This window comes from Crinia signifera, chromosome 2 (assembly GCF_055691185.1).
Source record: "Crinia signifera chromosome 2, ASM5569118v1, whole genome shotgun sequence".
Taxonomy (NCBI): domain Eukaryota; kingdom Metazoa; phylum Chordata; class Amphibia; order Anura; family Myobatrachidae; genus Crinia; species Crinia signifera.
Window position 1 is genome coordinate 390,214,798 of NC_139218.1, and position 12,150 is coordinate 390,226,947.

The 12,150-nt window shown below is 49.6% G+C and overlaps 1 pseudogene across 1 annotated transcript in view; it reads left to right on the forward strand.

The window, feature by feature from the left end:
* Nucleotides 1–3,054: 3,054 nt before the first annotated feature.
* LOC146058575 (uncharacterized) overlaps nt 3,055–12,150 on the forward strand; it is a 279,259-nt pseudogene continuing 270,163 nt past the window's right edge. The window contains exons 1-5 of the transcript XR_014469871.1: nt 3,055–3,466; nt 5,356–5,498; nt 5,730–5,933; nt 7,399–7,510; nt 7,772–7,872. The product of XR_014469871.1 is annotated as an uncharacterized LOC146058575 (transcript). The remainder of the gene's footprint in view (nt 3,467–5,355; nt 5,499–5,729; nt 5,934–7,398; nt 7,511–7,771; nt 7,873–12,150) is intronic.

The following is a 12,150-nucleotide window of genomic DNA, read 5'->3' on the forward strand; positions in this document are numbered from 1 at the left end:
ATATCTGATCGCAGTACAAATTTGTTTGGAAAATGAGCAAAAACTGCAGGTGGGGCAGATGTAACATGTGCATAGAGAGTCAAGGTGCGTACACACGGGGCAATATGATCGCTGGCAATATATTGCTCAGCAATCATATTGCCCCGTGTCCCGTTTTCATCTGCGACCAGAGAGCATGCTCCTCCGACCAGCGACCATTCAGGGGCTGAAAATGGGAGCACGCACCCGCCGATTTATCGCTGGTGCACACTCCAATCACTGGCAATATGGTCGCTCAGCGACCATATTCCCAGCGATTTCAGCCCCTATCACCCCCGTGTGTACACAGCATTAGATTTGGGTGAGTTATTTTGTTTCTGTGCAGGGTAAATACTGGCTGCATTATTTTTTACACTGCAATTTAGATTTTAGTTTCAACACACCCCACCCAAATCTAACTCTCTCTGCACATGTTACATCTGCCCCACCTGCAGTTTTTGCCCATTTTCCAAACAAATTTGTACTGCGATCAGATCCAAATAAGGGCCTATGCAGGGCTATTTTTGTGCAGGCTCTAGCAGGAACTGTGGCCCTTATTCTAGTTCACTCTTTCTGACAAAATATTTCTTAGATGGACAAAACCATGTGCACTGCAGGTGAGGCAGGTGTAAAACCCCACCCAAATCTAATTATCTCTGCACAAGTAACACCTGCCTCACCTGCAGTGCCCATGGTTTTGTCCATCTAAGAAATATTTTGTCAGAAAGAGTGAACTAGAATAAGGGCCTCAGTTCCTGCTGGAGCCTGCACAAAAATAGCCCTGGGCCTATGAGAGTAAAAGCAATGATTATTTTATGCCCTTTCTGTGCTTTCCATTTGTCATCTGCAGTGATTGCATTCCCCCCCCCCCGACAAGTGAAGCCAGATGCAGACTGTGAGACAGCACTGGCTTCACTGTGGCTGGTGGTGACTGGGGGCAGTCCCATTGGGAAGTGTTCCCTCCCTCTGTGATGCCTCTATGGGCTACTTCAGCTGCAGCCCATAGAATCAGCGCCAGAACGGGAGTTAGCTTTAGCAGCCCATAGATGCGGCATACTAGGATTAAAAATCATTTATGGTTTATGGATTACTTTTGCCATATATGGTGAAGAACCAGGTGGTTTCACTCCATCGATGGCACAGCAAACCAATGTTTTGCTTTTGTTTTTTTTTCAAAGTGCTGACACACTGAGCGTAGCTCCGCCTCCTACACCTGTGCAGCCCGCCCCGGTTTTTAATTGGCCTACAGGCAGTGGCATAACAATAGCCCCGCAGACCCAACGATGGCGGGGAGGCACTGAGCAAGTGTGGGCACCGGGGTCTGCGGGGCTATCTCTGCACTGCCACCGGGACCTGCTTTACCCCCCACCCCCCTGCTTGCCGCCAGGACCCACAGATCCAGGGTCTGTGGTCCTGGCACTCCTAGTGGCTTTTGCTCTTAATGAAAAATGACCTTCACAAAATGTCTGCCCCTTACAGCAGAGCGGCAGCCATTTTGTGAAGGTCCTTTTTCGTTAAGTGCCAGGAGGAGCGCCGGGCCCACAGACAAGTAGATGCAGGTCCCAGCCACAGACCCGGCGGCAGCAAGCGGAGGGGTAAGACTAGGCTGGGAGGGGCACTGCCTGCTAAAATACCGGCGGGGGCGGCGTGGATTCAAAAAAATTGATGACCATAGATAGGTTAAAAACATCAATGGTCATCCATTGCATAGTTTAACACTATCGTTGGCCAGTTGCACTATTGTCATCAATGGCAAGGGTATGTATCGCCATCCCTAGGGCACTACTTTGATTGTCTCCTCTCTGGGAGAAGCAGAGGCAACCCTCTCCTAAACTGGACTTGTGCCTGACCCTCTCCTTCAGGGAGAAAATGCTCTGTTCCTGGACTTCCCTGGTAATGGGGCAGATGTATTAAGCCTTCATAAGAGATAAATGCAAGGATGATAAAGAGAAATAAATGTCCAGCCAATCACCTGCTAACTGCCATGTTACAGGCTTTGCACCCCTGGGCTATCGCCATTCTGATATGGCGATAGCCCAATGTAGCCTATGGCTACACATTGCACTGCCCGGGCAGGGCAGTGCGGTCAGAGGGGTCGGTGGGGGTCAGCGCATAACCGCGCGTGCGCAGACCCCCCGGCTTCTGGGTCAGGGCTTCGCAGGGATGGAGCCCTGTGCCCTCAAATTGATACATCCAGGAGGTATCACATGATACCGCAATGCAATTCCCGGCGATGGCATCACGCCGGCATCGCTATATAATGATAAACGCGCCCCTTTATCACCCTTGGATTTATCTCTTGTTAAGGCTTAATACATCTGCCCCAATGCATACCTCCCAACATGAGCCACTCCAGGAGGGACAGAATGCTCTGAACTTCCTTCCTAATTTCTGATGACCATCACCTGTGGTGAAACACCTTTCATACCAAATAACCTGTTCAGGACAGGTGATGGCAATCATAAATTAAAAAGGATGTCCAGAAACAGAGCATGGTGTCCCTCCTGGAGAGGGTCATGTCGAGAGTTATGCCAATGTGTGAATGCCATCACCTGTGGGGAGCTAGGTAATTGATAAGAAAGTTGTTTCACCACAGGTGATGGCAATCCTACATTACCAGGGAAGCCCAGGAGCAGAGCATTTTCCTCAAGTCCTGATTAATTGTAGTTTACACTCACACAATAAAAAGTTTCTTTATCATCTTACTAACTGGCAATAGCATACCCTCCAACATGAGTCACATGACCCATTCCATTAGGTACAAAATGCTCTGTTCATGGACTTCCATCCATGCCAGTGGCAGTTACAGAGGTTGGACTCCAGCACAGTCCAAAATTCAAAGAGGGGGGCACATCAACTGCAAGTGAGTCCAGGACAGTGATGTTTGGTGTGGCTCCCCTATTTGAATATTGGACTGTGCTACAGGCTCACATCTGTAACTGCCACTGGCAGGGAAGTCCAGAAACAGAGCATTTTGTACCTAATGGAATGGGTCATGTTGGAGGGTATGCAATAGTACCAACACCAATGATGGCCGCCATAGCCTTCAATGGCCAAATATCCCATATACAGTACTGAGGATATTTATCAAACATCCTGTGAAAGCAGCAAAAACACCTGTCCCACTCTCCGGGTCACTGCCAGCTTCACTCATGGGAAAAAAAGGGGCACAGCCATCTAAAACTCAGAGCGGCCATCAACGCCAGTCTTAAAGATGGAAACTGCATCCTCACACCGGCGAAGCTAAGAATCCTGAATGGAGCCTATGGGCCAGACATGAGAAATCGAGCACAAGCACAACCCTGATGAAGGATGCTGATTACCGAGTGAATGGATGCCGGAAACTCCATTCCCCATCACATAGGCCGGACATATCGGGTAGTGCTGCCGGCAGCGCTCTGACCCCAGAGGAAGACCCCAGCAGTGACCCGGAGAGCAACAGCCTCAGGTAATACCCGGATACTGGTCCCCCGGTGACTCCGCCTTCTAACACTGGTCAGTCAGGCAGAGGGACAGCAGCTGCTGCCTGTGTTACACTGACTCCTCCCACTGCTGTGTAACAGCTTCTACCCAGCAGCCACCACCACTGCCAGGTACCAGCAGCTGCTGTATGGTGCTGTGTACCCCCTGTACTGTCACATGGTATAGCCACTTACCTGTCATATACCCAGCAGCCATCACTGCAAGCAGCTGCTGTATGGTGCTGTGTATTTGCTGTATGTGGTATAGCCACCTACCTACCATATACCCAGCAGCCATCACTGCCAGGTACCAGCAGCTGCTGTATGGTGCTGTGTACCCACTGTGCTGTCACATGGTATAGCCACCTACCTGTCATATACCCAGCAGCCACCACTGCCAGGTACCAGCAGCTGCTGTATGGTGCTGTGTACCCACTGTGCTGTCACATGGTATAGCCACCTACCTGTCATATACCCAGCAGCCACCACTGCCAGGTACCAGCAGCTGCTGTATGGTGCTGTGTACCCACTGTACTGTCACATGGTATAGCCACCTACCTGTCATATACCCAGCAGCCATCACTGCAAGGTGCCAGCAGCTGCTGTATGGTGCTGTGTATTTGCTGTACTGTCACATGGTATAGCCACCTACCTACCATATACCCAGCAGCCATCACTGCCAGGTACCAGCAGCTGCTGTATGGTGCTGTGTACCCACTGTGCTGTCACATGGTATAGCCACCTACCTGCCATATACCCAGCAGCCACCACTGCCAGGTACCAGCAGCTGCTGTATGGTGCTGTGTACCCGCTGTACTGTCACATGGTATAGCCACCTACCTACCATATACCCAGCAGCCATCACTGCAAGGTGCCAGCAGCTGCTGTATGGTGCTGTGTATGTGCTGTACTGTCACATGGTATAGCCACCTACCTACCATATACCCAGCAGCCATCACTGCCAGGTACCAGCAGCTGCTGTATGGTGCTGTGTACCCACTGTGCTGTCACATGGTATAGCCACCTACCTGTCATATACCCAGCAGCCACCACTGCCAGGTACCAGCGGCTGCTGTATGGTGCTGTGTACACACTGTACTGTCACATGGTATAGCCACCTACCTGTCCTATACCCAGCACCCTGGGTAGTCATATACTCTGCGCTCGGCTCCTCCACAAATTTCTCCCGCTCTGCTCTCTCCCCTGTTACATATATGAGTGCAGACTGTCAATAAGCTGATGTCTGCAGCCAATTTTGTGGATAAGGAAGTGTGCAGAGTAGGGAGATAAAGCTTCAAATCGGTGTCCGTATGCAGGCGGAGGAGCTAAAATGACAGTAATCGTGGATATTTCAGTCCCGCTTCTTCCCTAGGGACCTGTGATTTGTGGTATTTACCATGATGGTTGTATAGTCCTCTTCCCATAGTGCCCTGCTGCTTCTCCTCTCGGGGCTTCTCCCATAGAAACAGTTGGAAAGTAGGCGAGTGTGCTCCAACCCCAGTTCTCTGCTATGTTATCTGCAGGATCTTGATACAGTGTGTACTATTAAATGTATTTGCAATCTGTCTGATTCCGGTTTGCTTGCAGTAAGTATAGGTGCTGCTTTCTTGGAAGCAGCAGTGATGCTTACATATGACATACCTCCCACCTGTCCCGAATACAACTAGACAGTCCCTCTATTTGGACATTGTCCTGCTCCCCAAAATTAGGAAAATTGGGGATGTTTCCACAAGGCCACGCCCACCAACTTGAGGCCACACCCCATTTCAATGATAATGCCGCGTCTCTTGAGTGACATCTGCCCGGCTGAGTAACGCTGCTGCTCAGTGTCTTCAAATGACCTATATGGAGCTAACATTGTATTCCCTTCCTTCAGGAGACGTCACCTGAAGACCAACCATGGAGGTCCTGGTCCTGGAACATATCCGGCACTCGCTACTGACTGACAGGAACAAAGACCTGATTATAGACAAGCTGCTGAGCCTCACCATGGAGATTATCAGTCTGCTGACGAGAGAGGTGAGAGGCGCTGAGCAGTGGCCGCCAGGAATTGTGGGTAGTAGCAGGCAGATGCTCTCTCTGTGTCTCCTGCCTCTTATGGTTACAGCCATATATACAGCGCAGCCTTTGTTACACAGAGATGGTGCAGAGCTGCTATCCCGCATATATATACAGCTGGGATTACTGTATATGAGGAGATTACTGTATTATATACATAGGGCGGCGTCTTACATATTGGTGCTCTCATAGGATTTCATTGTTGTGAGAAAGTCGGGTGACCAGGTGACAGACATCAGCGATCAGACAGAAGCAGCTGCACCCAGACAGAAGCAGCGGCCAGACAGAAGCAGCCGCACCCAGAGCCCAAAAATGGGGACTCCGCCTCATGTGCCAACAACTGAGAGGAACCATATCCAGACACCTACTGAGGTACATCAAAGAGAGACAGAGGAGGTGAGCGCTCTTATTGCACCTATAGCTGTATATTTTTTGTGAGAACGCTGCATTTTGTTGTTAAATAAAAAATACATTACTTGTTTCCTAGCACGGCGCCAACGATTTTGATTGTATCCATCGGGTCGGAAAAATGCATCGGGTCGGGTGCAACCAAATCGCATGCGATGCGACCGACCCGATTTTTACATTGGAACCAATGTTAAATGCCCCCCAGACCCCAATTTTCATTGTATACCTACCCTGATGGGTCAAATGCCCCCACCCCCGCCCCCCATTGTTAACCCCACCCCATGATGAACGCCAACCCGAAGCGTGGCGAGCGCAGCGGTACGCGTCCTCCGACCTTTTCATACCCCCACTATCCACGTCTGCGTGGCGTTGATTTTATATAGTGTGGCGAGCGCACGCGGATGACTTCACAGGTATTACGCGGCACCGCGCCACACTTCGGGCTCGGTGAGCTCGCCACACTATATAAAATTAACTCCACGCCGACATGGATAGTGGGGGTATGAAAAGGTCGGAGGACGCGTACTGCTGCCCCTGCGCTCGCCACGCTTCGGGTTGTCGTTCATCGTTGGGTGGCGTTAATGGGGGGGGGGGGCATTTCACATACAAATTAGCCATCAGGGTGGGTATACAATCAAAAATCGGGTATGGGGGGCCATTTAACATTGTTCCCTATGTAAAATCGGGTCCATCGCATTGGTCGCATTGTATGCCATTATAATGGCATACAATGGACCCGATTTTACATAGGAATTTAACATTGAATACAATGCATTCAATGTAAAATCGGGTCTGTCACGTCGCATGCCATTATAATGGCATGCGATGGACCCGATTTTACAATTGTCAGGAAAGGTGAAAAAAAGCCTGAAATCGAGTCGGTCGGGTCCCATCGCATACGCGATGGCACACGATGGGCGCCATGCTAGGAAACAAGTACCAAAAATGCTATAAGGGTGTTTGATTGTTACCTGACTTATGTTATTATTGTCCTTTATTTATATGCGCCAGTAGGGATCCTCAGCGCCCAATTACAGAGTACATTGGGCGCTAAGGATCCCTTTTGGCGCCATATAAAGGATAATAATAGCATAAACGAATATGTAAAACAGTGATTTACAGCTGAAGCCAATAGAGGACAAGTACAGGGTAAATGTAGCTGCATCAGCAGAGGACACTGGAAGAAGTATCCGTGTGACAGAAAACCACAGGATTTGGTGCCATCAAAGATAGTTTAAGTAAGAGAAGGCCATGCTCGTCGAATCTTACATTCTAAATATTATGCTAAAGTGTATTAATACTTAGGCATTACTAGACCCCTGGTGATTGGTCAGGGCGCACTCGGTAATTGATCCTTGACCCATTATCTCCCAAAGTGCCTTGCAGGGGAATGTATTACACGGTACTCCTAGGTGTGGCGGTAAGTCATGTAACCAGCTCTCCTATGCTGCAGGTGCCTGGGAAGTGTAAGGATATGGAGGTCTCGTTCTCTGTGACAGAGTGGGACTATTCAGGCGGACACAAGGACGATGTAATGGACCCTTCGCAGATGCCTGACTCAGTGGGTAAGAGAACATCTGTCAGGGGGTGTGTCTCTATCCTGCACCATCCAGTCACTTCTCTCCGCCCTTCTCCTGGCTGTTCCTGAACGCTGCAGCTTGGGCCTAATTGGCCTCCATTCACTTTGCATGTGGGTCCAAAGTGACTGCCAATTCCAGCTGACATCTGTTACCCCCGACACCTAGTGCCAGGTCCTGTGCAGTGATATGTGCTGCTGTTATTACTAAGCATTGCTATATGGCTGTCATTGTCTGTTCTCCCCGCAGGTGAGTGTAGCTCTAGAAGCCCCCCAGGACGATGTGAGACCCCTCTGTATTCCCGGGATTATATAAAGGAAGAGAACCGGATTATCATTGTGGAATATGAGGTAGCGGGACTGGCTACATTATCTCTTCTGTATTATGTTACTGTCATATCCTTATCCTGTGTATCCTTCTGGTATAGACGCTCGGTGTAATAATATCTCTGTCCTTGTATGACAGGATGAGCCGGGACACAGGATGTATCACCCGCAGTGTAAGGAAGAGCAGCCGATCCCTGATCCCAGCAGCTCAGGTGAGACAGCAGGGGGATTGGGTCACATGACCAATACATTGTGTGTAATTGTATCCTACTGTATATAAATAGCTAATTGGATAAATATTACAATGTTTATCTGGATGAGCAGCAGGTGGGCGCAGGGCTAGAAATCCCGCAGACCCCTGTGAGACCCCTCTGTACTCTCCGGGCTGTATATAGAATAACTATACCTACTGTAATGTAATGCTCTGTACCCATTCCCCGCAGGTGGGCGCAGCGCTAGAAATCCCGCAGACCCCTGTGAGACCCCTCTATACTCTCCGGGCTGTATATAGAATAACTATACCTACTGTAATGTAATATTCTGTACCCATTCCCCGCAGGTGGGCGCAGTGCTAGAAATCCCGCAGACCCCTGTGAGACCCCTCTGTACTCTCAGGGCTGTACATAGAATAACTATACTTACTGTAATGTAATGCTCTGTACCCATTCCCCGCAGGTGGGCGCAGCGCTAGAAATCCCGCAGACCCCTGTGAGACCCCTCTGTACTCTCAGGGCTGTACATAGAATAACTATACCTACTGTAATGTAATGCTCTGTACCCATTCCCTGCAGGTAGGCGCAGCGCTAGAAATCCCGCAGACCCCTGTGAGACCCCTCTGTACTCTCAGGGCTGTACATAGAATAACTATACCTACTGTAATGTAATGCTCTGTACCCATTCCCTGCAGGTGGGCGCAGCGCTAGAAATCCTGCAGACCCCTGTGAGACCCCTCTGTACTCTCCGGGCTGTACATAGAATAACTATACCTACTGTAATGTAATGCTCTGTACCCATTCCCCGCAGGTGGGCGCAGCGCTAGAAATCCCGCAGACCCCTGTGAGACCCCTCTGTACTCTCCGGGCTGTACATAGAATAACTATACCTACTGTAATGTAATGCTCTGTACCCATTCCCTGCAGGTGGGCGCAGCGCTAGAAATCCCGCAGACCCCTATGAGGCCCCTCTGTACTCTCCGGGCTGTACATAGAATAACTATACCTACTGTAATGTAATGCTCTGTACCCATTCCCCGCAGGTGGGCGCAGCGCTAGAAATCCCGCAGACCCCTGTGAGACCCCTCTGTACTCTCCAGGCTGTACATAGAATAACTATACCTACTGTAATGTAATGCTCTGTACCCATTCCCCGCAGGTGGGCACAGCACTAGAAATCCCGCAGACCCCTGTGAGACCCCTCTGTACTCTCCGGGCTGTATATAGAATAACTATACCTACTGTAATGTAATGCTCTGTACCCATTCCCCGCAGGTGGGCGCAGTGCTAGAAATCCCGCAGACCCCTGTGAGACCCCTCTGTACTCTCTGGGCTGTACATAGAATAACTATACCTACTGTAATGTAATGCTCTGTACCCATTCCCCGCAGGTGGGCGCAGCGCTAGAAATCCCGCAGACCCCTGTGAGACCCCTCTGTACTCTCCAGGCTGTACATAGAATAACTATACCTACTGTAATGTAATGCTCTGTACCCATTCCCCGCAGGTGGGCGCAGCACTAGAAATCCCGCAGACCCCTGTGAGACCCCTCTGTACTCTCCGGGCTGTATATAGAATAACTATACCTACTGTAATGTAATGCTCTGTACCCATTCCCCGCAGGTGGGCGCAGTGCTAGAAATCCCGCAGACCCCTGTGAGACCCCTTTGTACTCTCCGGGCTGTATAGAGGAAGAGAACAGGACCGTGACACAGGAATATCAGGTAGAGGAACCTGCTCTGACCTCTCCTCCTTGTACATCCGCTTCTCACGTGCAGGATATTGTGTTATTCCCATGTCCCTGCCCTGTGTGTGAGTCCTATAGAGATGTCCCGTGTAACATGTGGGTGGGACGTGTATGTGACATATGTAATAATGCCACTGTATATGTCATTGGTACGACCTGATCTAGAGTACTGTGTTCAGTTCTGGAGGCCATATCTCCAGAAGGATATAAATACATTAGAGACTGTACAAAGAATGGCAACTAAAATGATGCATGGCCTACATCACAAAACGTACCAGGAAAGACTAAAAGATCTTAATATGTATACTTTAGAGCAGAGAAGGGAAAGGGGGGACATGATAGAAACTTTCACATATATCAAGGGTTTTTACAAGGTACAGGTGGGAGACATTCTTCACAGGAAGAGGAGCAACAGAACACGAGGACATGCACTGACACTAGAGGGAGGAATGTACAGGTGGGAGACATTCTTCACAGGAAGAGGAGCAGCAGAACAGTAGGACATGCACTGACACTAGAGGGAGGAAGGTACAGGTGGGAGACATTAGTCACAGGAAGAGGAGCAGCAGAACAGTAGGACATGCACTGACACTAGAGGGAGGAATGTACAGGTGGGAGACATTCTTCACAGGAAGAGGAGCAGCAGACCACGAGGACATGCACTGACACTAGGGGAAGGAAGGTACAGGTGGGAGACATTAGTCACAGGAAGAGGAGCAGCAGAACACGAGGACATGCACTGACACTAGAGGGAGGAAGGTACAGGTGGGAGACATTCATCACAGGAAGAGGAGCAGCAGAACATGAGGACATGCACTGACACTAGAGGGAGGATGGTACAGGTGGGAGACATTCTTCACAGGAAGAGGAGCAGCAGAACACGAGGACATGCACTGAAACTAGAGGGAGGAAGATTCAGGGGAAATGTGAGGAAGAATTACTTCACAGAAAGAGTAGTAGATAAGTGGAATAGCCTACCATCAGAGGTGGTAGACGCAAATACAGTAGTACAATGTAAACATGCTTGGGATAGGCATATTGATATCCTTACAAAAAAAATAAGGATCAAATATGGTTTGAGGTAACATGTTTAAAAAAGGGGCAGATAAGATGGTCCAAGTGGTTCTTATCTGCCGTCACATTCTATGTTTCTATGTGCTTGCATGACAGGCTGAGCCGGGACCCGTGATCTATCACCAGCAGTGTAAGGAAGAGGCCATTCCTGTTGAGATCAGCTCAGGTGAGAGACGCAGACGCTCTGGGGGTACAATATTACTGTATGGGGTAAATGTTTGGCCTCTAGCACTGTTCTGGCTTGTTCGCCGCTTACCTAAGCGCTATCATAAGCTTCTTTGGCTTTCAATGCCACCTCTATGGTGGCAACATGCAACTATACTTCTCCTCCTTTATTCCGTCTCAGGTATCCAGATCCTCCTAGAGTTATCTGAGTGGTCAACATGGACAAAAGCGAACTCCTAATCTTTCCTCCATCCAGAGTGTCCAATCTCCCCCACTCCAACAATATCTCCATCACTGTTGACCACACCATCATCTCCCTGTTCTCCAACTCCACTGCTTGGGTGTTACTCTTGACTCCTCCCTCTTCTTTGCCCCCACATCCAATCTCGTCAGTCCCAGCTACGCAACATCACTCACATTTAGCCGTTCCTCTCCCAAAACTTATCCTCACTGGTTACCTCATGGGTTGATCTCCTCACTGGCCTCCCGTGCTACCAGATCACTCCCCTCCAGTCTGTCCTCAACTCTGAAGCTAGACTTCTGCCAAGCCTATTCAAGGAAATATACACTAGTTCCCATTCCTCTACAGAATCCTCTTCAGACTCCTCACCCTCACATAGACTTTCTAACTGCACTGCTCCCTATATCTCCTTTCACATGTCCCTACACACTTCCTCCCACCCACTCCGGTTGGCCAACGACCGTCGCCTCTTCACTACTTTGGTTACTATGCGGGTGTCCAAGATTTTTCCTGTGCTGCTGCCTGCGGCACTGCAGGAGAATGGACCATTAGCCGGGAGTCGGGATACAGTGTTTTTTTGGGATGACTTTGGTTCTATGTTTCTCCGCCATATCCGTCACTATAATGTGTTTGTGTCGGCTGAGTTCTTTTGCATTACCATTTATACAGATACATGTGTGTGCCCATTCCCCACAGGTGGGTGTAATCCTACACATCCCGCAGACCCATATGAGACCCCGCTCTATACTCCGGGGTGTATGGGAGAAGAGAACAGGATGATCAGCCAGGATTATCAGGTAGAGGAACCCGGTCTGACCTCTCCCAGCTCTGCTTCCTCACATGTCTCACAGTGCAGCATACAG